The sequence below is a fragment of the Urocitellus parryii genome, chromosome Y (genome assembly GCF_045843805.1).
Source record: "Urocitellus parryii isolate mUroPar1 chromosome Y, mUroPar1.hap1, whole genome shotgun sequence".
Classification (NCBI taxonomy): Eukaryota; Metazoa; Chordata; class Mammalia; order Rodentia; family Sciuridae; genus Urocitellus; species Urocitellus parryii.
In genome coordinates, this window is record NC_135548.1 from 54,255,303 (window position 1) to 54,277,616 (window position 22,314).

Here is a 22,314-nt window from a genome sequence, read left to right on the forward strand (position 1 = left end):
TATTGGTGCTGAATTGGAGAGCTCTCAGGTGTGTGGCTCTGGCCTTTTCTGGCACAGGCTCTCAGATGTTGGCGTGTCCTAGGGAGCACCTCCTGAGTGCCACCTTCTTTTTGTACACCCCTCTCTCCCCAGAGCTGAGGATTCCAGCAGAGGCCAACGTATTTTATGCCAAGAATCCTCACAAAAAATCCAACTTTGTGCTGAGGAAAAGGAGCCTCTCCCAAAAGAATGATGGGTGGATCGAGCCTCAACCTCCCTCTCGTCCTGCAAAGAAGGCTCCTGCCCTCCTGAGGATGCTTGCAAAACCATTCTGTTGCTGTGTGCCTGGGCGGGGCTGAGGCAGCCCAGGAATATTTACATTGATTACTATTTTCTTCAAAGTTTGAATCTATAGTTTGCCATTGTCCTTGACCTTGTTTAGTAACACAGTTGTTACTCTATCCTGTATTTGTTGTTTCCATTAATATATTATTATTATTTTAAAATATATATGTTTTTGTTACCTGATCTACTGTGATGATTTGAGTATACTAAATGTAGCAGTGATTCCTAAAGGACACATCCAAACCAACAGGAAGGAATGCTTCATTCTATCAGCAAGAACTTTGGTTTTTAGGAGTTTGGCAGATGGCATTATCTGAGTCAGTTTTCCAATGGGGGCAATGAAGTATCAGCTATGATGGTACAAACACAAACAAAGACACACAAACACACACAAGAGCACACACACTCACTGAGAGATAGATAGACAGATGGAGTTGGTCTCTGCTGAAATACTTTGGAGACATGGTTCTGATTTCTCCCCTTTTGGAGTATTTTCAATTGCACAAGGTGTCTTGCAAATGAACCCATGTCTGAGGAAGACATGCATGTGTACTTCACATGCCACTTTTCACATAGCAGGAAGGTCATGTAATATTTTTCATGCAGCTGTCTTTTGACTGTGAACCATCCCATGAGGTCAGCTGTGGAATTTTCAACTTGTAGCATCACAATGGGGATCCACTTTTTGGATTTGGGGATATTTCCGATTTTCTTGATTCAGATTGGAATGATATATATATTAGTTTTTGATGAAAATTCTGCATTTGATGGTAATGAATGTCGTGCATCTAGGAATCTGTAGAGTGCAGACAATGAATGGATGCCTACTGTTGTCTGGACTGGTCTGAAAAGTCCTGTAGCATCTGAGCATGTGTGAGGGCTGTACAGGTCTTGCCAAAAGTCCAGGTCAGATGATCCTGCACAAAGCTGAACTCCTAGTGGTCTCCACAACAGTGTAAGGGCCAAGGAGGAACTCACTTCCACACAGAAGTTGGGAAGCTACCTTATGAAGGTGATCATAGATACGGGATTATTAATATATCCAGGTTGGCATCTATTATTTTTTTAGCTTTTGACTTTCACAGCTGTGGGCATCTTGACAACCATCAACTCCCTGTAAGCACAGACAACTCTATAAGAACCTGAGGATAAATTTCCCTGTGCATGTCCCCTTGTGAAACTGCTTAAGCACCGCCTGGTTTACACACAGGTGGAATTTCTAGGTCAAAGTGTGCATGTTTACTTCTTTGACTAAGCACTGCCAGGTGGCTCTTCTGCATAGCTCTACCTGTGGCCAGGATTGTATTATCTAGCTTTCTAACTTTTGCAGGTTGAGTAGATACATAGTGGGAGCACACTGTTTTTGTTGGTATTTTTCTTGGTATCTATTCTGATGCTTTTCACTGGGGGATTTTTTCCTGTGAAAATGGGCTTCCTCTACTTGACCTTATTTTCTTCTTTTTAAAATTTTTTCAATGTGACTTTTTAATTTTAGTTTTATTAAAGACATTGCCCCTTGCTTGCATAGTCTATATCTAAAGCACTAGTCCTTGCTCCAAGGCCCAGCTTGCTCTCAGCTGCCCCAGGAGGGGAACAGTCTTTGGCGGTAGACAAGAGACGCCCCTGCAGGGGGCACAAGTGCTTTGGCCCTCTGGTGTCTTGCCAGCAGTGCTTCCCATGCTCACAGAGGGTTTCAGACACTGAGTCAATGGTCCAGGTGGTCTTTTGTTCAGTCTGATCTCAAATTGAGCTCCTCTGAGAGGTCATATTGAAGTCCTTGTGTGTACCTGATCCATCATTTTAAACAATATTCCAAGTTCACTTTTTGTGTGTACGTGGGTTCTGGGGATTGAACCCAGGGCCTTGAGCCTGTGAGGCAAGTGACCTACCTGGGCTACACCCTCAGAGACCCCTGTAAAAGTATTTCCCCTTTGCCTCGGGGTCTAAGTTGCCAAGGCTGACCTCAAACGTTCCTCTTGCCTCAGCCTCCCTGGTGGCTGGCATGACAGGCATGCACCTGGGACTGTCACACTCGAGCCTGTGATGGGAACTCATGTGCATCTGTCCAGGGCTGAGCATGGTTAGGCAGAGCTGTGCTCCAGGCTCCCTGCAGGGCTGTGGAGGCTTCTGCTGCCCAGCAGCCCTGGTGCCATGGCCAGGGCTCCTCCCAGCTGAGGGCAGGCAGCTGCCCATTGCTGTAGGCTGACCTTATTTTCTTCTTATGGCACTCGTCCGTTCTCTGGAGTATGTTGTATGGTTTGTCCATTAGGAGTCTAACAGGTCCTCTAGAACCTTCAAACAATTAGTAAAATTCCTGAACAGTAAGTGAGCGCGCGCAGAAATTGGGCTAATATTTTGGGAAGAACAATGTTGGATGATATATTCATGGCTTGAATATATCATCCAACATGAAGTTATATTTTATTACTTACAAAATAATAAAATAATGAAGCAATACCATGGGCTGAGCTAAAATAGATCCTTAGGATCTTAGGCATTCTGTAATAAATCTGTGTCACTTGAAGTATAGAGTTGATCGACTCTGAGTAATGAAACAGAAGTAAAGGTATCAAAGCCAATGATCATCTGTTTCCAATTTTCTGTGATTTGGTTCAAGTGGTAAAGTGGTGATATTTATTAATAATGGATCGAATAGGTTCATAATTGTTTTAGAGTACAATTAGATGCCTTCAAACTTTAGGCTACATGGGCACATTTGAGAACGGTTCCAGCCATTCTCTCATCCTTTGGGTCATTCCCCTCCTATGTCCTGTGAGACATTTTCTATGTGAGGCTTTAAGAAGAAGAGGAGAATATTCTGTAAAGATAACCTTGTGATCTGTGCAGTATGAAGTTGAATGGATTCATTCAGAAATCAGAAATTCTATTGAAAGATACTTATTGGCATGAGCCAAATAAAACCTATTTTTAGGCATCCTGGTGAAGACAAGGTTTTATCTTTATGTCTCATTTTCTATGTTTTGTTGTTGTTGTTGTTGTTAGAATGAAATTCATATGTTGCCAGACCATTCTATCAGATGTGTAACTAGATGCCATTTAAATTACCCACTTTTACATGGTAGACAGTTTTTAATGAACACTGCCTGTCTGCACCTTTTTTAAAAACAGGACTGGGATCAGAAGCCCAAATACCAATGGTTAGCTGGAGCATATTTTTCATTTGGCCTATCTGTCAGTATTCCCTGAGGTCATCTGTGCAATCAGCTTCGTTACTCCTGCTCCCTCACTGGATTTCATAGAAACCATATGCTATGTATGAATCAGGGACACCAATCCCACAACATAGCATTCTTGGAATATCCAAAGTTCCACTTTTCACTTCGCCATGCCTGAGATCAGCAGTAATATTTATCAGCAAATGTGAGATTTTCAAAGATCCAATTCTATGTGCTCCTTTCTCATAGAGCCTTAGGCAGGGATATAGCATACATAAATATTAAGTAAAGTCCATAGTTTTTAAAATGTCATCCATTGAATAGTTGACACATGTCTGAGATACTTTTTATTTTGGAGGAGGAATTATTTAATAGGGAATTCCAACAGCTACCTAATAGTGAAATGAGAAGTCTTGCATCCATTTTATTTTGTTTCTGATGATTTTTATGAGTAAGGGTAAGATACTTCCTTGTTCTGATGCAGATGTTGCCCACTTTTGTGAATGGATGCGGGGTGTCACCTACTACTTGCATATCTGCATATTGGGCTTGACACTGCTATCTTACTTGGTAGTTGGCAAAAAGTCAATACTGAAGTTAAGCTCTTGTGTTCTAGCAGCAGAGCTGAAGATCCTTGATGTGCCACCTTCTGCAATCCATGCTGCTCTCTTCATGTTCCTTATTGACTTCCTGGTGATGAGCATCATGGTCTCCTGGTCTTGAAAATGGCCAAGCATTGCTCTGTGAATGTGGAAGATGGGCATGTGGAAGGCTCCAGGGAGGAGGGATCATTGAACATGTACTCGAATCCATGTGCCTGTTGAATGACCTGTTTTTTTTATTTTTGGGTTTTAAGGGAGACACTGCACTAAAACACTTCTGTGCAGCTGGGGATGCAGGCTTCTGCTTCACCTTGCAGGAAGCATTAACGAATCCTTTCCAGAAGACATGAGAAGAGAGAAGTGAGCCTCTGGTATCATGCAGGTTCCTTGCATTGCCCATGGGCTAGAAGAGAGAAGAGTTGCTTCATGAGATTTGATCCCCTTTTTCCTGAAAAGTTCCACACAGAGGTGAGTCCCCAGCATGTTTAGAAATCATTTCAGACACCTTTCTGGACGGAATTGAATCAGAGCCCCTGATGATGTGGAAGAGCTAAAGATGGGTTTGCTATGAATTTTCTATTTCATTCATCAGGGCCTGAGTCAAGTCAGTCATTGTGCTGTCAACACATGAGCTGCTGGTCAAATGTGAGGAAGTGGTCTTGCTTTATGAAAACACCACCCTGATTCAGTGAGCCAGAGGCAGCCTGCAGTCCCTGTTTTCCTGTAAAGGCAGATTGCTGTGGATGGCCTCTGGCCTCGTCATGCAGCCCTGCTCAGAGTAGGGGATTGAGGGACCAGGCAGATCCCTAGTTCCTTTTGACCTTTATTGCCATTGGGCCACCCCAGGGTCCTTGGACTCTACCTGGTCTTCTGGCCTGGGTCAGGGGATGTGAGGTTTGGAATCCCCCTCTGTGGCAGGATCCCAGCCCCCCAGCCACTTGAGGTCAGCACATCCTTCCCTAATTGTGTTAGAGTTGGAGACTTCTCCCACCCATCCTCATCCATGCTCATCCCACATTTTGTAGCTTGGCACCTGAGGACCTTTATTCATTGACTTAGTTGTTAGTGATGATGGTTACTAAGACTAAGTGACTCTTTCAAGTCACATCACTTGCATGGTAGGGCTAGAGCATGGATCTTCCTAATTGATTTCATGGGACTCTCTCATGGAAACTGTGACTGCTTCCTAAACACACACTCTACATTTGGAGTGTCAAAATTCTTGCCACTGCCTCCTTGGCAAGTGTATCTTGTCTTCTACGTGGGAATTTCACAAATATTTTCCTTTGGTTTGCGGAGGTCATGCAGAAGGGATTTCATTTGAAATAGCCCAAACAAGAAATACCAGTTGTCTTTTTCGCACATGGATGTGTGTAGTGAACACCCCTTTCTGTGTGCTTGCATGAGTTACTCCTTTGAATTTGTTGAAGAATGATTGGCTGGGGAGCAAGTTAACGAGAGATGGATATCAATGGTTGTCAAGTATTCTGACGTGAAGAATGTATTGAGGATGTGAAGGCTTTTCTAGCCAGTTCCTATGGCTCAGTCAGGGATCAGTCAGAGGATTCTGTCTGGTAGACTCTTTGGCACAGATGTCAAAGTGGCCTGGTCTTACCCTGTCCAGGACTGAATGCTGAGCTTGAGTGGGAGCTTCTTGTCATTTCAAGCATTTCCATGAGTCTGTCCTCTGTTCTCTTGTATGCAAGTGGTTTCTAATAGGAAAGCAGAACAAAAATTGAAAGTATGGTGATTGATTATTTTTACCAATGTTATTTCAATCCACTTTGTTTAATACGAAATTACCTTTATGCTAGTAAGATTTCATATGTGAGGAAATAATGAAAATATTGGGGTTAGGGGATGAGAATATGCAAATCAAACATTTTTGAGCACCAAGACCCGTTTTTTGTTTTTGTTTTTGTTTTTTTTTTTAACTTAAATAATATTAAGTGCCAGAGGACCACCGCTGCCATTCAGCCTCAACAACCTCCAGGTCCAGCCTCCAGGTGGCCCATTTCACCAGGGTGTGTGGGACCACACTGTCCTGGGATGAGAGAACAGTACCCACGGATGTTGACATCTCACAGAGTAGATATTGCCAGTGACAGTAGGGAGCTATTGGCACATGAGGAAGGGAAGAGCTCTCGGGATGGGAAGAGGGGGCCGCTTCGAGACTCATTGGGTATGGCACGAGGCTGCTGGGTGTGGTGTTGGCCTGGGCCCACTGAGTGGGGCAGATCCGTGGTCTGTGTTTCTGTACCCTCCTCTGTAGCCTGTGTTGGCAGCAGATCAGGGAATTGCGATCAGAAGTGCTCCCAGTAACACAGGCACCAGCCCCCAGAGTGTGTGCCTATCCGTTTCCCCACCTGGCCTGACTTAGTGCCTGTCTTGCCTCAGGGCTGAGACCCTACAATCTCTGATGAGGGTGTCTGTGGTCCAGATCCAACCTGCATGGCCAACATGCTCAGACCTTCAGCTGGGTCCTAGGCTGCTGCAACCAAACTCTGTTAACTGGGTGGCCGACAACAGAGGAAGTGTCTTCCGTTGAGCTCCAGAGGCTCAACACAGTAGGTGTTGGGCTGTCCCAGTGCCATAACCCCTCCCAGGTTTCAAGGGGACTGTCTCCCCAACTCTCCCAGCCCTTGCCCACTCTCCTATTGCTGCCCACGATCTGTGGTTCCCATATGGGCATCCCGCCCTGGCTCCAACCTCACATATCCGGTATCCCCCAGTCTCCCTGGTATCTGGGTCCAGACTCTCCTCTTCCTACAAGAATATCAGATATTGGATTTGGTCCCAGTTGATGCTGTGTTCCATCATGTGAGCTCTTAGCTTCATCACTGTGCAAAGACTCTTTTCCCACACAAGTTCGCACGACTTTTGGCTGGCTAAGAATTTTCAGGCGACACTTTTCTAATGAGTACACTTTCCTTCCTTCCGATCTCCCACCAGTGAGCATTCCTCGCACCCTTGTCCTAGTTCCTTTATGGCAGTTTCCCTCCTTATGGCTGAGAGGACCTAGTGACCCCTGAATTCACACGTTCTCCTTAATCACCAACACACTGCAGAATTCTCCAGGGGGCCATATATGCTCCTGGAAGTTGGTGTTGGAAATAGTTCTCCATCCATTAATCACTCCCTCACTCACTAATGTCCTTGTGTCCTTGAGAAAGGCTCTCCCTTTCCTGGTTTTCCTGAATAGAAATCCTCTTGCCTCTTGGGTGAATAGGGTTATGGGTTGTGCAGAGGGTGTTGGTCCACTGAGCATCTTAGAGACTGTCCTTTATGGAGCCTAATGATCCTCACTGGGGAATGAGGCCAGGGTCCTAACTGTGGTTAGTTAAAGAGGGAAAGAAGGACGAGGGAAACTCAGATGTCCCTTCATGGCCCCTGGAGTTAGAGGACTTACCCCTTTGCACCTGGGATCAGGAGACCTCATTTCCTCGAGGACACGCACACTCAGACGTTAATCTTGAGTGTGGGTTCCTTTCTGGGGTCCAGGGCTGTTGTTAGCCACCAGGAATGACAGTGCTCTCCATGCTGAGTGGAGCCATTTTTGCCAGGAAAGAGAGCCCATGGTCACGCCTTGTGCAAAGCATCCCACGCCAGGGGCTCCCATGCCTACATTCCTGTCCTGAAAGGAAGCCACTCAGAGGCAAGGTGGGTCCAACCACCTCCCATGTGTTCACTCATCACTGTGTTCCAGCAGTCACCCCAGTGAACAGTCCTGATGGGATTGGATGTGGTTCAGAATGCCACCCTCATGAGCTCTACCCTGCCACAGCTGCAGTTCTGCAGTGGGAGAAACTCAAAACCTCAAAACACATGCACATGAAAGAAAAGAGCAAGAGCCAGAGCCCAAACAGGCCAGGTGTGGCAAAGACAGCTGGAGTGCCTAGGTTGGGACTCAGAATTATGTCAGTGGGGTGGCATTGCTGCTGGCACCAGCATGATAACCGAGAGCCAGCCCTGCTCATTTTGGGGAGCAGTGTGTTGGGGAAGGCAGCAGAAATTGAGAGGCAGGATTGAGTTTGGCCCTAGGAGGAGGTTGGGTAAGAGGCCAGTGTGGGTTGGAGAGCCTGGGCAGATAGACAGAGGCCAGGGCACACCCCAAAGCCTGGAGACTGCACTTGATGTCCAGGGTTGTGAAACACCACTTCCCCTCTTACTCACAACTGAGAGCAAGGGGCATTGATGAGTTCAGTTTGTGTGCGGCTGCATCCAAGGTGGCTCGGCTAGGAACCTCTGTTTCCTTGACTCAGGAGGCTGGGAGTCCAGGCTCCACTGAGGCTCGGCTGGGAGGATCGGAGTCTGAGTTTATGCCTGTGTTCCCTGTAGGATCCATGTTGGCTGAGCCTCAGTGTTTTTGTAATGAGAGGATGGGTGACCGTCATGTCTTTATCACAGGACACACTTGCTAAATGGATTTGTTTGCTCTGAGGAGGAAAGAGAGAGGGGGGAGTGGTGCTGGAGACAGGGATGCAGACAGGGGTCATGGACTTGGCATAACTCAGTCTTGGAGGTGATATCCCATCACCTGTACCCACTTCAATTCCCATGAATCCAGAGGCTGAGCCCCCTTGAGGTGAGGGGTGAACCGGTTCTGGGCAGCAGGATGCTGTGGTACCTCGGAGTCTCTGTGAGACCCCAACACTAGACACACTTGGCCCTTTTGAAATCTTAGGAGAAGCCTTGGGAAGTTGTATGGCAGAGGGGAGCAGCCTCTGCATCTCAGTCCCCTCCAACTTGCCATGGTGTAGAGAGGGAACTGCAGCCACGATGGGACAGACATTGGCCATGTCCCTGTGTGGGACACAGGCCTGATTGAGTTAGGGTGCATTCTTTGTCTCTCCCTTTCTTGTGATTATCCCATCTCTACATTTGTGCTTTAGCCACCTGTGAGTCCCATCTCTGGTTTCAGAGAGAACAGAGGGTGTTATGGGCCAATAGACACAATAAACCCTAGAGATTAGATGCTACCCTACTTTCCAGAAAAGACTGGGCACACCATGAGTTGCACAATGATGGGACCAGGGTCCAAAAGCTGCTGAGAGGGAAGGACTGGTTGTGAATGCATTTTTGAAGGCTCCAAGCTGGAACTCTAGTGGCACCAAGCAGGGCAGATGCTGGTGGGGATGTTTGGGTAGTTGTTGGTGAACACCTGCGCACCTGAGATGGGTAGGCATGGAGGAGAAATCGGCAGCCCATAGGGCTGTTGAAAGTGGTCTTATGTGAAAAGAGGCTCAGGTATGGGCACAGGAAATGACATCATTGCCGTGACAATGGATCAAACAGAACATGGAACCCTGGTATCCAGGCACCCACTTCACTGACCAAGCCATCCGAGCTCACTTGGTTGGAGCCACTGGAGGGAGAAGGATGTTCTCCTGTGGTTGCAGACAATGCCGAGCCTCAGGCTCCCAGGAATCTCAGGGGGGCCAACTAGCCCTTTTGTGGATACACTGGGTGAGGCTTCATCTTAGACGCCAGAGCCTCTGGCGATTGTCGCAGAGGAGCTCAAGAGTAACAGTGAGTAGCACAGGGCAGGTGAGCCCAGCAGGCCCTCTAGTCTGATCCCTGATGAATGGCCCAGGACTCCTATTCTGACTCTGTGTGTGTGTGTCTGTGTGTGTGTGTGTGTGTGTTTGTACTGATGGGAACTGTCCCATTGTGCTTTGACTCTAGTGTATTGGCACAAGTCATTTTTCTGTTTGTCACCATTTCCATTTTGAACCCACCATTCTTGGTCCCAACCCAGGGTGAAAATGATCAGAACACGGAGGAGCCCTCCAGGGTTCAGAGCCTTGAACCTTACAGGCAGGACCAGCTTAGGAATGAGCTCCTGCCTGTCATTTGTGGGAGGAACCTACATTTCAGCAGCAACATGGGGTTAATCTCCTGGGATTTCATCCCCACCCAGCAGGTGCTGGATCTCTTGTTCCCAAAACAGCCACCTTCTTCAGTCTTTACTCCTGGTGCCACTCCACATCCTCCAAGGGGACAAGAACCTCAGGTTCTGGATGGATGTTGTAGAATGCCCACAGAGCCAACTGCCAGGCTGGGTGGGGTGCAGTTGCTGGGCTTTGCTGATGTTGTCATCCCCCACAGTTCTTGGAACCTTCTGTGGCAGTGGCATCCAGGACCCCAGCAGCTGTGAGTAGCAGCTCCTCACTGCTTCACTCCAGCGAGCAGGTGGAAGACAGCCGCGTTGTTCACGTCCTCCTAGAGGGACAGAGCCTGAGGGAGACAAAGCGCATCCCGGTAAGCCCGACAGCAGGGCTGCCTCCTGGGTGTCCACACAGTGGAAGGCAGGAGACACAGCCAACCCCAGGGCTATGGTGGGAAATAAAGAAGAGAGAGGTCCGTCTTAAGGGCTTGACCTGAGGAGGGAGAGCATCAGCATGCCCAGCTTCAGTGGTGAGTGGGCCTGTGTATTGTGGGTTTTGCAGGCCAGAAGTGCAGACGGAAGTGCTGTGGACAGATGAAGGCAGAGATATGTCCAGGGTGCAGGCTGCAGTGCCTAGAACTTGGTATTCTCAATGAGTGAAGTTGGAGCAGAGGAGGTGGCAGTGACTTGTCACATGTGTAGGAGGGGATGTGTTCCTGGTGGCAGGGAAGAGAACCTCCTTAGCATGACTAGGTGTAGGAATTTGGGGTCGGGATCACCTGGGGGGTCATGCCAAAGCTTCGGAATGTTAGGCTTTGCATGTATGTAAATACGGAGCTAAAGGGGTTCTTGGCAGAATTTCTATGGATGTGCAGTAGACACGCTAATGCTGCAGGTGTCCAGCTGCAGAGGAGACATGTTCAGTGACTGCCAGTGCTGAGTCAAGTACATCATTACAACCAGACCCGCACCGAGCTTCCAGAGGCCAGGGCCTCTCAAAGCTATCATGAAGCACTCAAGTGCACACTCTTGTATCTGAGTCTGTTTTGTGTCGTGGCAGTCAGGACCCAAATTTTCAGTGCATCTGCCTCTTGCACCCACAAAGGCAGCCTGCATCCCAGATCACACTTGGTGCGCAGATCCCTGGCCCATTGCTCTCATCTCAGTGAGATGAGAGTGTGTCTGTGCATAGGCAGTTTGGTCCTTTGACATGAGTGGAATGTGGCTCCCCAGGGGGAGGGGAGATGGCAGGTACAGGCAGATATTTGTACCAGGATTGTTTTAGTAGCACATTGCAAGAACCCAGGTGGTATATGGAGGACACACTCAGGTAGCAGGATAACAAGATTGTGCCCTTGTATATGTAGCTGAGATTTCTCCTGAATGTTTGACCACAGTCTTCTGGGTTGCTCTTCTAAAAGCCATTCTCTGATGACATTTGTCCCACCCTGATCCAGGTGACCTTTCAGGAGACGGTGACAAGCCTCATCCGCAGGGCCTTGGACCAAAATTTGTTGCAGCATGAGGATGTGGACAACTTTGAGCTGCTGTATATGATGTCTGAGGATGAGAGTAAGTAGGACAATCAGACAGTGGGGAGACATGATCCACAGTGGGCTCAGGATAACTGACAGCCAAGAGAAAGTGGGCCTTGGCCCCAAAATACCAAAGTGTGATGGGCCTGGCGGAGACTCTCAGGAGTTGTGGGTGTTTTGTGGTATAATCCTTGAGTGCCACCTAACAATTCTCTCCACTTCGCTCTGCAGAAATCAAGGTCTCTGACCACTCACTCGTGTGTCTGTCCATGAATCTGGGAATACAATCTTTCATCGTGAGGAAACGCCCCCAGGTCAAGGGAAAGGAGGTAAACACCTACCTTATTCAAGCTCTGCATGTGCTGCCATTCCACTCCGACCTGAGGAAATAAGAAGCCTCAGCACCTGGACATATTTGCTGGAAGCCATAGAGCCAACTGACAGTCTGGGGTGGCTTTCTGTTTCTGGGTTTGCTGATGTTCCATCCCCCACAGTTCTCAGAATCAACCTGCAAGTCCTCCAGGCCGCTTTCCCACAAGCAGGTGGGAGACACCTGCTTAATTCGTGTCCACTTAGAAACACAAAGTCCAGAGATGGCCAAGAGTGTTCTGGTAAGCCTGGGAGCAGGGGTGTCCCGTGGTGCTTACACCTGGGTGGGGAGCAGACACTGGTCCAATACCATGGACTACTCATGCCCTCTTGAATTTGGAGCTTCTGGATGATCAGGAGGATAGATGGGAATCAAGAAGGGAGAGGTCAGTGTGAAGGGCTGGAGCTGAGATGAGCGAGTGCAGCAGCTTGTCCACTGCCATGTCTGAGGGAGTCTGTGTGTCAGGTGGCAGCATGCAGTCCAGAAGGGCAGGGACAGGTATGGGTGACAGATGAGAATAGGACAGGAACTAGGTTGCAGGTTCCCTTGTATGGGATGCTGACATCTATGGAGGAGGACAGCAGTGTGAGGTTCTCCATGTTCCTTGAACAAGGAGCTGAGAGAGTCTCTCTGCAGAGTCGATATGGATGTGGAGCAAGCACACTAAATGTCCAGGTAACCCAATGACCACCCTTGCCGGATGAGGTGGCCTCCTACATCCCAGCCAGCACTGAGCCTCTGGAGGCCAGGAGCTCTCGTGGCTATCTTTCAGCTCTCCTGTGTGTGGTCATGTTCCTGGGTCTGTTTTTGGCCCTGGCAATCCAGACCAAAGCCTCTAGGTTTTGTGCCTAGGCCATTCCCAATGCCGCCTGCATCCTCGGGCAGACCTGGGATCTTGGAGGCTATTGTCCCATTCCTCCCAACTTGTGGGATGAGATTGCATCTGTATGCAGGTAGTGGGGTCCTTTCACTCCGAGAGGAGTGCAGCTCCACAAAGAGCAATGGCAGGCCCAGGAAGTCCTATGTACAAGGATTGGGCTAGTAGCCTGTGGGAAGAGCCCACACGATGAGCAGGAGGTCAGCCTCGGGTAGTAGGGTCATGGATGTTGCCCTTGTATTTAGAGTGGAGGTGCCTCCAGAATGCCCCTGCCCACTGTCCTTGAGTAGTCACTTCAAGGCCCATTTCCTGAAGGCCTGTCTCCCATGCTGCTCCAGGTGACCTGCCACGATAGGGCTCCTGTCGTCATCCGCAGCGCCCTCGACCTACACTTCCTTACTGAGGAGAATCCAGAGGATTATGAGCTGGGCCAAATCATCTCTCGCCGTCAGAGTAAGTGAGACAATCAGATAGCAGAGAGCAAGGGTCAGGATGTGGACTCAGGTCAACTCTTAGCAACAAAGAGTAGTCTCTGACCCCCAAGAACACTCCAACAGGTGTGTTGGGTTCGTGCACAAAGCCAACTGCACTTCTGCTGGTGGAAGGTCTTGAGGTCCAATGGTATACCCCGGTGGATATTGCGGCTCCCCACCAGGTGCCCTCCCCTGGACATGAACAGGCATCCAAAGCTGACATCTTTGAGGAGTGAGGAGGAAAGCCTCTCTCCAGGAGCAGTATGTTTTCATGGTCTGGGATAGGAGTGGTTTCAAAGGAACATGGGAATGCATGGGCTAAAGAGGGAACTGGCATTTTGTGGACTGAAGCAGTACTATTGAAAGCCTTCTGTGTGACCAAAAAACCACTGCCTGGGCAGAGCATTGCCAGGATTCTAGCAAGCAGTAACAGGATGAAATTGGGAAGAAAACACAGCCTGGGAGACAGCCTGAATCATCTGTTTTTGCATAAATTCCATGGTCTTACGCACCTGAGTCCACTAGGCAAGGAGTGATCACAATAGCCAGGTTGTGATCCCTAACTAAAGTCAGATGAGGGCTTCCTGAGCACGTAGCCACAGAGCTCATCTGATAATAATGCCAGCGCTTTTTCGTTGGTTGGTTGGTTGGTTTTTGTGAGCCAAACACCACAGCAGCCATTATCCCAGCCTATGTACCCTGAAGACCACCATCCCTATGAGTTCTAGGATCACTTGTCTCCTATCTTAACCTACTGTTAGGTTAGTAGAGTCTATGGAAGAGGAAGTCTGTCTGGGGCCTTGGTAGCCTAAGAAATTCATAGCAGAGATCTCCACATCCAACCCAGAAGGGATGGAGAACAGGCTCTAGGTTAGAGGAGGGCGACAGGAAACACATGTTCAGAGGAAGGAGAAGCGGCTGTTGTATTCCCCCACTCGGGGTCATGGCACCACTGGGCCATACACCATGTTGGAGGGAAGCAGTCCCTTTGCTGGTCTTTGGAACCATTGTTCTCAGTAGGGCAGTATTTGGAATGTGGCCTCCATTCTCAGAAGCCTGGTTCACATGGAGGCGGGCTCCACCAACACAGAAGCATGGCTCTAACGTGGTATCCGTGCTGGTCAGCCTGTCCTCACTGTGGCCATACTTGAGGAAAATAACTCAGAGGAGGAATCCTAGGCCTTTTTTCTCTGGGTTTCATAGCTTTCTCTTTGGTTGTGCACTGAGGCTGTCCATAAAGCTCTAGTGTGTGGCAGTGGAGAGCTCCTCAGCCCTTGCCACAAAGGCATAGACTGGGAGAGAGAGAACGAGGCTGGCAGAGAGGGAGAGAGAGAAAGATGGAGAGGGAGGACCTCTCCTTGGAGAATGAGGATTCAGTGGAGCCAACAGGAACAAGGTACTGTTGCCCAGGGCACAACCCTGTTTAGGTCTTACTCCAACCATGCTCAACCTTTCTTCCAGTCCCTCCCACCCCCCAGTAGTGTATTCATCTTGAATGAGAATTTCATGTTGACATCAGAGCACTCACCATCCAATGCTTCCCTCCAAACCCACCTATGAAGATGGCTCATGTGGGGACTGAATCTTCAGCACAGGAGCCTTTTGTGGGAGATTTCAGATACAAACCCTAGTGGTGTGCTTTGGCAGATGCAAGAGGACCTGAGATATTCTGGAGTCCAAAGCCTTCGGTAGGAACAGACATTAGGTCTGTTGAAGTGCTCTGCCTAGTTCTTCCTCAGGGAGGACTGTGGAGGCTGTCTTTGTTGGTATTGGTGCTGAATTGGAGAGCTCTCAGGTGTGTGGCTCTGGCCTTTTCTGGCACAGGCTCTCAGATGTTGGCGTGTCCTAGGGAGCACCTCCTGAGTGCCACCTTCTTTTTGTACACCCCTCTCTCCCCAGAGCTGAGGATTCCAGCAGAGGCCAACGTATTTTATGCCAAGAATCCTCACAAAAAATCCAACTTTGTGCTGAGGAAAAGGAGCCTCTCCCAAAAGAATGATGGGTGGATCGAGCCTCAACCTCCCTCTCGTCCTGCAAAGAAGGCTCCTGCCCTCCGGAGGATGCTTGCAAAACCATTCTGTTGCTGTGTGCCTGGGCGGGGCTGAGGCAGCCCAGGAATATTTACATTGATTACTATTTTCTTCAAAGTTTGAATCTATAGTTTGCCATTGTCCTTGACCTTGTTTAGTAACACAGTTGTTACTCTATCCTGTATTTGTTGTTTCCATTAATATATTATTATTATTTTAAAATATATATGTTTTTGTTACCTGATCTACTGTGATGATTTGAGTATACTAAATGTAGCAGTGATTCCTAAAGGACACATCCAAACCAACAGGAAGGAATGTTTCATTCTATCAGCAAGAACTTTGGTTTTTAGGAGTTTGGCAGATGGCATTATCTGAGTCAGTTTTCCAATGGGGGCAATGAAGTATCAGCTATGATGGTACAAACACAAACAAAGACACACAAACACACACAAGAGCACACACACTCACTGAGAGATAGATAGACAGATGGAGTTGGTCTCTGCTGAAATACTTTGGAGACATGGTTCTGATTTCTCCCCTTTTGGAGTATTTTCAATTGCACAAGGTGTCTTGCAAATGAACCCATGTCTGAGGAAGACATGCATGTGTACTTCACATGCCACTTTTCACATAGCAGGAAGGTCATGTAATATTTTTCATGCAGCTGTCTTTTGACTGTGAACCATCCCATGAGGTCAGCTGTGGAATTTTCAACTTGTAGCATCACAATGGGGATCCACTCTTTGGATTTGGGGATATTTCCGATTTTCTTGATTCAGATTGGAATGATATATATATTAGTTTTTGATGAAAATTCTGCATTTGATGGTAATGAATGTCGTGCATCTAGGAATCTGTAGAGTGCAGACAATGAATGGATGCCTACTGTTGTCTGGACTGGTCTGAAAAGTCCTGTAGCATCTGAGCATGTGTGAGGGCTGTACAGGTCTTGCCAAAAGTCCAGGTCAGATGATCCTGCACAAAGCTGAACTCCTAGTGGTCTCCACAACAGTGTAAGGGCCAAGGAGAAACACACTTCCACACAGAAGTTGGGAAGCTACCTTATGAAGGTGATCATAGATACGGGATTATTAATATATCCAGGTTGGCATCTATTATTTTTTTAGCTTTTGACTTTCGCAGCTGTGGGCATCTTGACAACCATCAACTCCCTGTAAGCACAGACAACTCTATAAGAACCTGAGGATAAATTTCCCTGTGCATGTCCCCTTGTGAAACTGCTTAAGCACCGCCTGGTTTACACACAGGTGGAATTTCTAGGTCAAAGTGTGCATGTTTACTTCTTTGACTAAGCACTGCCAGGTGGCTCTTCTGCATAGCTCTACCTGTGGCCAGGACTGTATTATCTAGCTTTCTAACTTTTGCATGTTGAGTAGATACATAGTGGGAGCACACTGTTTTTGTTGGTATTTTTCTTGGTATCTATTCTGATGCTTTTCACTGGGGGATTTTTTCCTGTGAAAATGGGCTTCCTCTACTTGACCTTATTTTCTTCTTTTTAAAATTTTTTCAATGTGACTTTTTAATTTTAGTTTTATTAAAGACATTGCCCCTTGCTTGCATAGTCTATATCTAAAGCACTAGTCCTTGCTCCAAGGCCCAGCTTGCTCTCAGCTGCCCCAGGAGGGGAACAGTCTTTGGCGGTAGACAAGAGACACCCCTGCAGGGGGCACAAGTGCTTTGGCCTTCTGGTGTCTTGCCAGCAGTGCTTCCCATGCTCACAGAGGGTTTCAGACACTGAGTCAATGGTCCAGGTGGTCTTTTGTTCAGTCTGATCTCAAATTGAGCTCCTCTGAGAGGTCATATTGAAGTCCTTGTGTGTACCTGACCCATCATTTTAAACAATATTCCAAGTTCACTTTTTGTGTGTACGTGGGTTCTGGGGATTGAACCCAGGGCCTTGAGCCTGTGAGGCAAGTGACCTACCTGAGCTACACCCTCAGAGACCCCTGTAAAAGTATTTCCCCTTTGCCTCGGGGTCTAAGTTGCCAAGGCTGACCTCAAACGTTCCTCTTGCCTCAGCCTCCCTGGTGGCTGGCATGACAGGCATGCACCTGGGACTGTCACACTCGAGCCTGTGATGGGAACTCATGTGCATCTGTCCAGGGCTGAGCATGGTTAGGCAGAGCTGTGCTCCAGGCTCCCTGCAGGGCTGTGGAGGCTTCTGCTGCCCAGCAGCCCTGGTGCCATGGCCAGGGCTCCTCCCAGCCGAGGGCAGGCAGCTGCCCATTGCTGTAGGCTGACCTTATTTTCTTCTTATGGCACTCGTCCGTTCTCTGGAGTATGTTGTATGGTTTGTCCATTAGGAGTCTAACAGGTCCTCTAGAACCTTCAAACAATTAGTAAAATTCCTGAACAGTAAGTGAGCGCGCGCAGAAATTGGGCTAATATTTTGGGAAGAACAATTTTGGATGATATATTCATGGCTTGAATATATCATCCAACATGAAGTTACATTTTATTACTTACAAAATAATAAAATAATGAAGCAATACCATGGGCTGAGCTAAAATAGATCCTTAGGATCTTAGGCATTCTGTAATAAATCTGTGTCACTTGAAGTATAGAGTTGATCGACTCTGAGTAATGAAACAGAAGTAAAGGTATCAAAGCCAATGATCATCTGTTTCCAATTTTCTGTGATTTGGTTCAAGTGGTAAAGTGGTGATATTTATTAATAATGGATCGAATAGGTTCATAATTGTTTTAGAGTACAATTAGATGCCTTCAAACTTTAGGCTACATGGGCACATTTGAGAACGGTTCCAGCCATTCTCTCATCCTTTGGGTCATTCCCCTCCTATGTCCTGTGAGACATTTTCTATGTGAGGCTTTAAGAAGAAGAAGAGAATATTCTGTAAAGAAAACCTTGTGATCTGTGCAGTATGAAGTTGAATGGATTCATTCAGAAATCAGAAATTCTATTGAAAGGTATTTATTGGCATTAGCCAAATAAAACCTATTTTTAGGCATCCTGGTGAAGACAAGGTTTTATCTTTATGTCTCATTTTCTATGTTTTGTTGTTGTTGTTGTTGTTGTTAGAATGAAATTCATATGTTGCCAGACCATTCTATCAGATGTGTAACTAGATGCCATTTAAATTACCCACTTTTACATGGTAGACAGTTTTTAATGAACACTGCCTGTCTGCACCTTTTTTAAAAACAGGACTGGGATCAGAAGCCCAAATACCAATGGTTAGCTGGAGCATATTTTTCATTTGGCCTATCTGTCAGTATTCCCTGAGGTCATCTGTGCAATCAGCTTCGTTACTCCTGCTCCCTCACTGGATTTCATAGAAACCATATGCTATGTATGAATCAGGGACACCAATCCCACAACATAGCATTCTTGGAATATCCAAAGTCCCACTTTTCACTTCGCCATGCCTGAGATCAGCAGTAATATTTATCAGCAAATGTGAGATTTTCAAAGATCCAATTCTATGTGCTCCTTTCTCATAGAGCCTTAGGCAGGGATATAGCATACATAAATATTAAGTAAAGTCCATAGTTTTTAAAATGTCATCCATTGAATAGTTGACACATGTCTGAGATACTTTTTATTTTGGAGGAGGTATTATTTAATAGGGAATTCCAACAGCTACCTAATAGTGAAATGAGAAGTCTTGCATCCATTTTATTTTGTTTCTGATGATTTTTATGAGTAAGGGTAAGATACTTCCTTGTTCTGATGCAGATGTTGCCCACTTTTGTGAATGGATGCGGGGTGTCACCTACTACTTGCATATCTGCATATTGGGCTTGACACTGCTATCGTACTTGGTAGTTGGCAAAAAGTCAATACTGAAGTTAAGCTCTTGTGTTCTAGCAGCAGAGCTGAAGATCCTTGATGTGCCACCTTCTGCAATCCATGCTGCTCTCTTCATGTTCCTTATTGACTTCCTGGTGATGAGCATCATGGTCTCCTGGTCTTGAGAATGGCCAAGCATTGCTCTGTGAATGTGGAAGATGGGCATGTGGAAGGCTCCAGGGAGGAGGGATCATTGAACATGTACTCGAATCCATGTGCCTGTTGAATGACCTGTTTTTTTTATTTTTGGGTTTTAAGGGAGACACTGCCCTAAAACACTTCTGTGCAGCTGGGGATGCAGGCTTCTGCTTCACCTTGCAGGAAGCATTAACGAATCCTTTCCAGAAGACATGAGAAGAGAGAAGTGAGCCTCTGGTATCATGCAGGTTCCTTGCATTGCCCATGGGCTAGAAGAGAGAAGAGTTGCTTCATGAGATTTGATCCCCTTTTTCCTGAAAAGTTCCACACAGAGGTGAGTCCCCAGCATGTTTAGAAATCATTTCAGACACCTTTCTGGACGGAATTGAATCAGAGCCCCTGATGATGTGGAAGAGCTAAAGATGGGTTTGCTATGAATTTTCTACTTCATTCATCAGGGCCTGAGTCAAGTCAGTCATTGTGCTGTCAACACATGAGCTGCTGGTCAAATGTGAGGAAGTGGTCTTGCTTTATGAAAACACCACCCTGATTCAGTGAGCCAGAGGCAGCCTGCAGTCCCTGTTTTCCTGTAAAGGCAGATTGCTGTGGATGGCCTCTGGCCTCGTCATGCAGCCCTGCTCAGAGTAGGGGATTGAGGGACCAGGCAGATCCCTAGTTCCTTTTGACCTTTATTGCCATTGGGCCACCCCAGGGTCCTTGGACTCTACCTGGTCTTCTGGCCTGGGTCAGGGGATGTGAGGTTTGGAATCCCCCTCTGTGGCAGGATCCCAGCCCCCCAGCCACTTGAGGTCAGCACATCCTTCCCTAATTGTGTTAGAGTTGGAGACTTCTCCCACCCATCCTCATCCATGCTCATCCCACATTTTGTAGCTTGGCACCTGAGGACCTTTATTCATTGACTTAGTTGTTAGTGATGATGGTTACTAAGACTAAGTGACTCTTTCAAGTCACATCACTTGCATGGTAGGGCTAGAGCATGGATCTTCCTAATTGATTTCATGGGACTCTCTCATGGAAACTGTGACTGCTTCCTAAACACACACTCTACATTTGGAGTGTCAAAATTCTTGCCACTGCCTCCTTGGCAAGTGTATCTTGTCTTCTACGTGGGAATTTCACAAATATTTTCCTTTGGTTTGTGGAGGTCATGCAGAAGGGATTTCATTTGAAATAGCCCAAACAAGAAATACCAGTTGTCTTTTTCGCACATGGATGTGTGTAGTGAACACCCCTTTCTGTGTGCTTGCATGAGTTACTCCTTTGAATTTGTTGAAGAATGGTTGGCTGGGGAGCAAGTTAACGAGAGATGGATATCAATGGTTGTCAAGTATTCTGACGTGAAGAATGTATTGAGGATGTGAAGGCTTTTCTAGCCAGTTCCTATGGCTCAGTCAGGGATCAGTCAGAGGATTCTGTCTGGTAGACTCTTTGGCACAGATGTCAAAGTGGCCTGGTCTTACCCTGTCCAGGACTGAATGCTGAGCTTGAGTGGGAGCTTCTTGTCATTTCAAGCATTTCCATGAGTCTGTCCTCTGTTCTCTTGTATCCAAGTGGTTTCTAATAGGAAAGCAGAACAAAAATTGAAAGTATGGTGATTGATTATTTTTACCAATGTTATTTCAATCCACTTTGTTTAATACGAAATTACCTTTATGCTAGTAAGATTTCATATGTGAGGAAATAATGAAAATATTGGGGTTAGGGGATGAGAATATGCAAATCAAACATTTTTGAGCACCAAGACCCGTTTTTTGTTTTTGTTTTTGTTTTTTTTAACTTAAATAATATTAAGTGCCAGAGGACCACCGCTGCCATTCAGCCTCAACAACCTCCAGGTCCAGCCTCCAGGTGGCCCATTTCACCAGGGTGTGTGGGACCACACTGTCCTGGGATGAGAGAACAGTACCCACGGATGTTGACATCTCACAGAGTAGATATTGCCAGTGACAGTTGGGAGCTATTGGCACATGAGAAAGGGAAGAGCTCTCAGGATGGGAAGAGGGGGCCGCTTCGAGACTCATTGGGTATGGCACGAGGCTGCTGGGTGTGGTGTTGGCCTGGGCCCACTGAGTGGGGGAGATCCGTGGTCTGTGTTTCTGTACCCTCCTCTGTAGCCTGTGTTGGCAGCAGATCAGGGAATTGCGATCAGAAGTGCTCCCAGTAACACAGGCACCAGCCCCCAGAGTGTGTGCCTATCCGTTTCCCCACCTGGCCTGACTTAGTGCCTGTCTTGCCTCAGGGCTGAGACCCTACAATCTCTGATGAGGGTGTCTGTGGTCCAGATCCAACCTGCATGGCCAACATGCTCAGACCTTCAGCTGGGTCCTAGGCTGCTGCAACCAAACTCTGTTAACTGGGTGGCCGACAACAGAGGAAGTGTCTTCCGTTGAGCTCCAGAGGCTCAACACAGTAGGTGTTGGGCTGTCCCAGTGCCATAACCCCTCCCAGGTTTCAAGGGGACTGTCTCCCCAACTCTCCCAGCCCTTGCCCACTCTCCCCTTGCGGCCCATGATCTGTGGTTCCCATATGGGCATCCCGCCCTGGCTCCAACCTCACATATCCGGTATCCCCCAGTCTCCCTGGTATCTGGGTCCAGACTCTCCTCTTCCTACAAGAATATCAGATATTGGATTTGGTCCCAGTTGATGCTGTGTTCCATCATGTGAGCTCTTAGCTTCATCACTGTGCAAAGACTCTTTTCCCACACAAGTTCGCACGACTTTTGGCTGGCTAAGAATTTTCAGGCGACACTTTTCTAATGAGTACACTTTCCTTCCTTCCGATCTCCCACCAGTGAGCATTCCTCGCACCCTTGTCCTAGTTCCTTTATGGCAGTTTCCCTCCTTATGGCTGAGAGGACCTAGTGACCCCTGAATTCACACGTTCTCCTTAATCACCAACACACTGCAGAATTCTCCAGGGGGCCATATATGCTCCTGGAAGTTGGTGTTGGAAATAGTTCTCCATCCATTAATCACTCCCTCACTCACTAATGTCCTTGTGTCCTTGAGAAAGGCTCTCCCTTTCCTGGTTTTCCTGAATA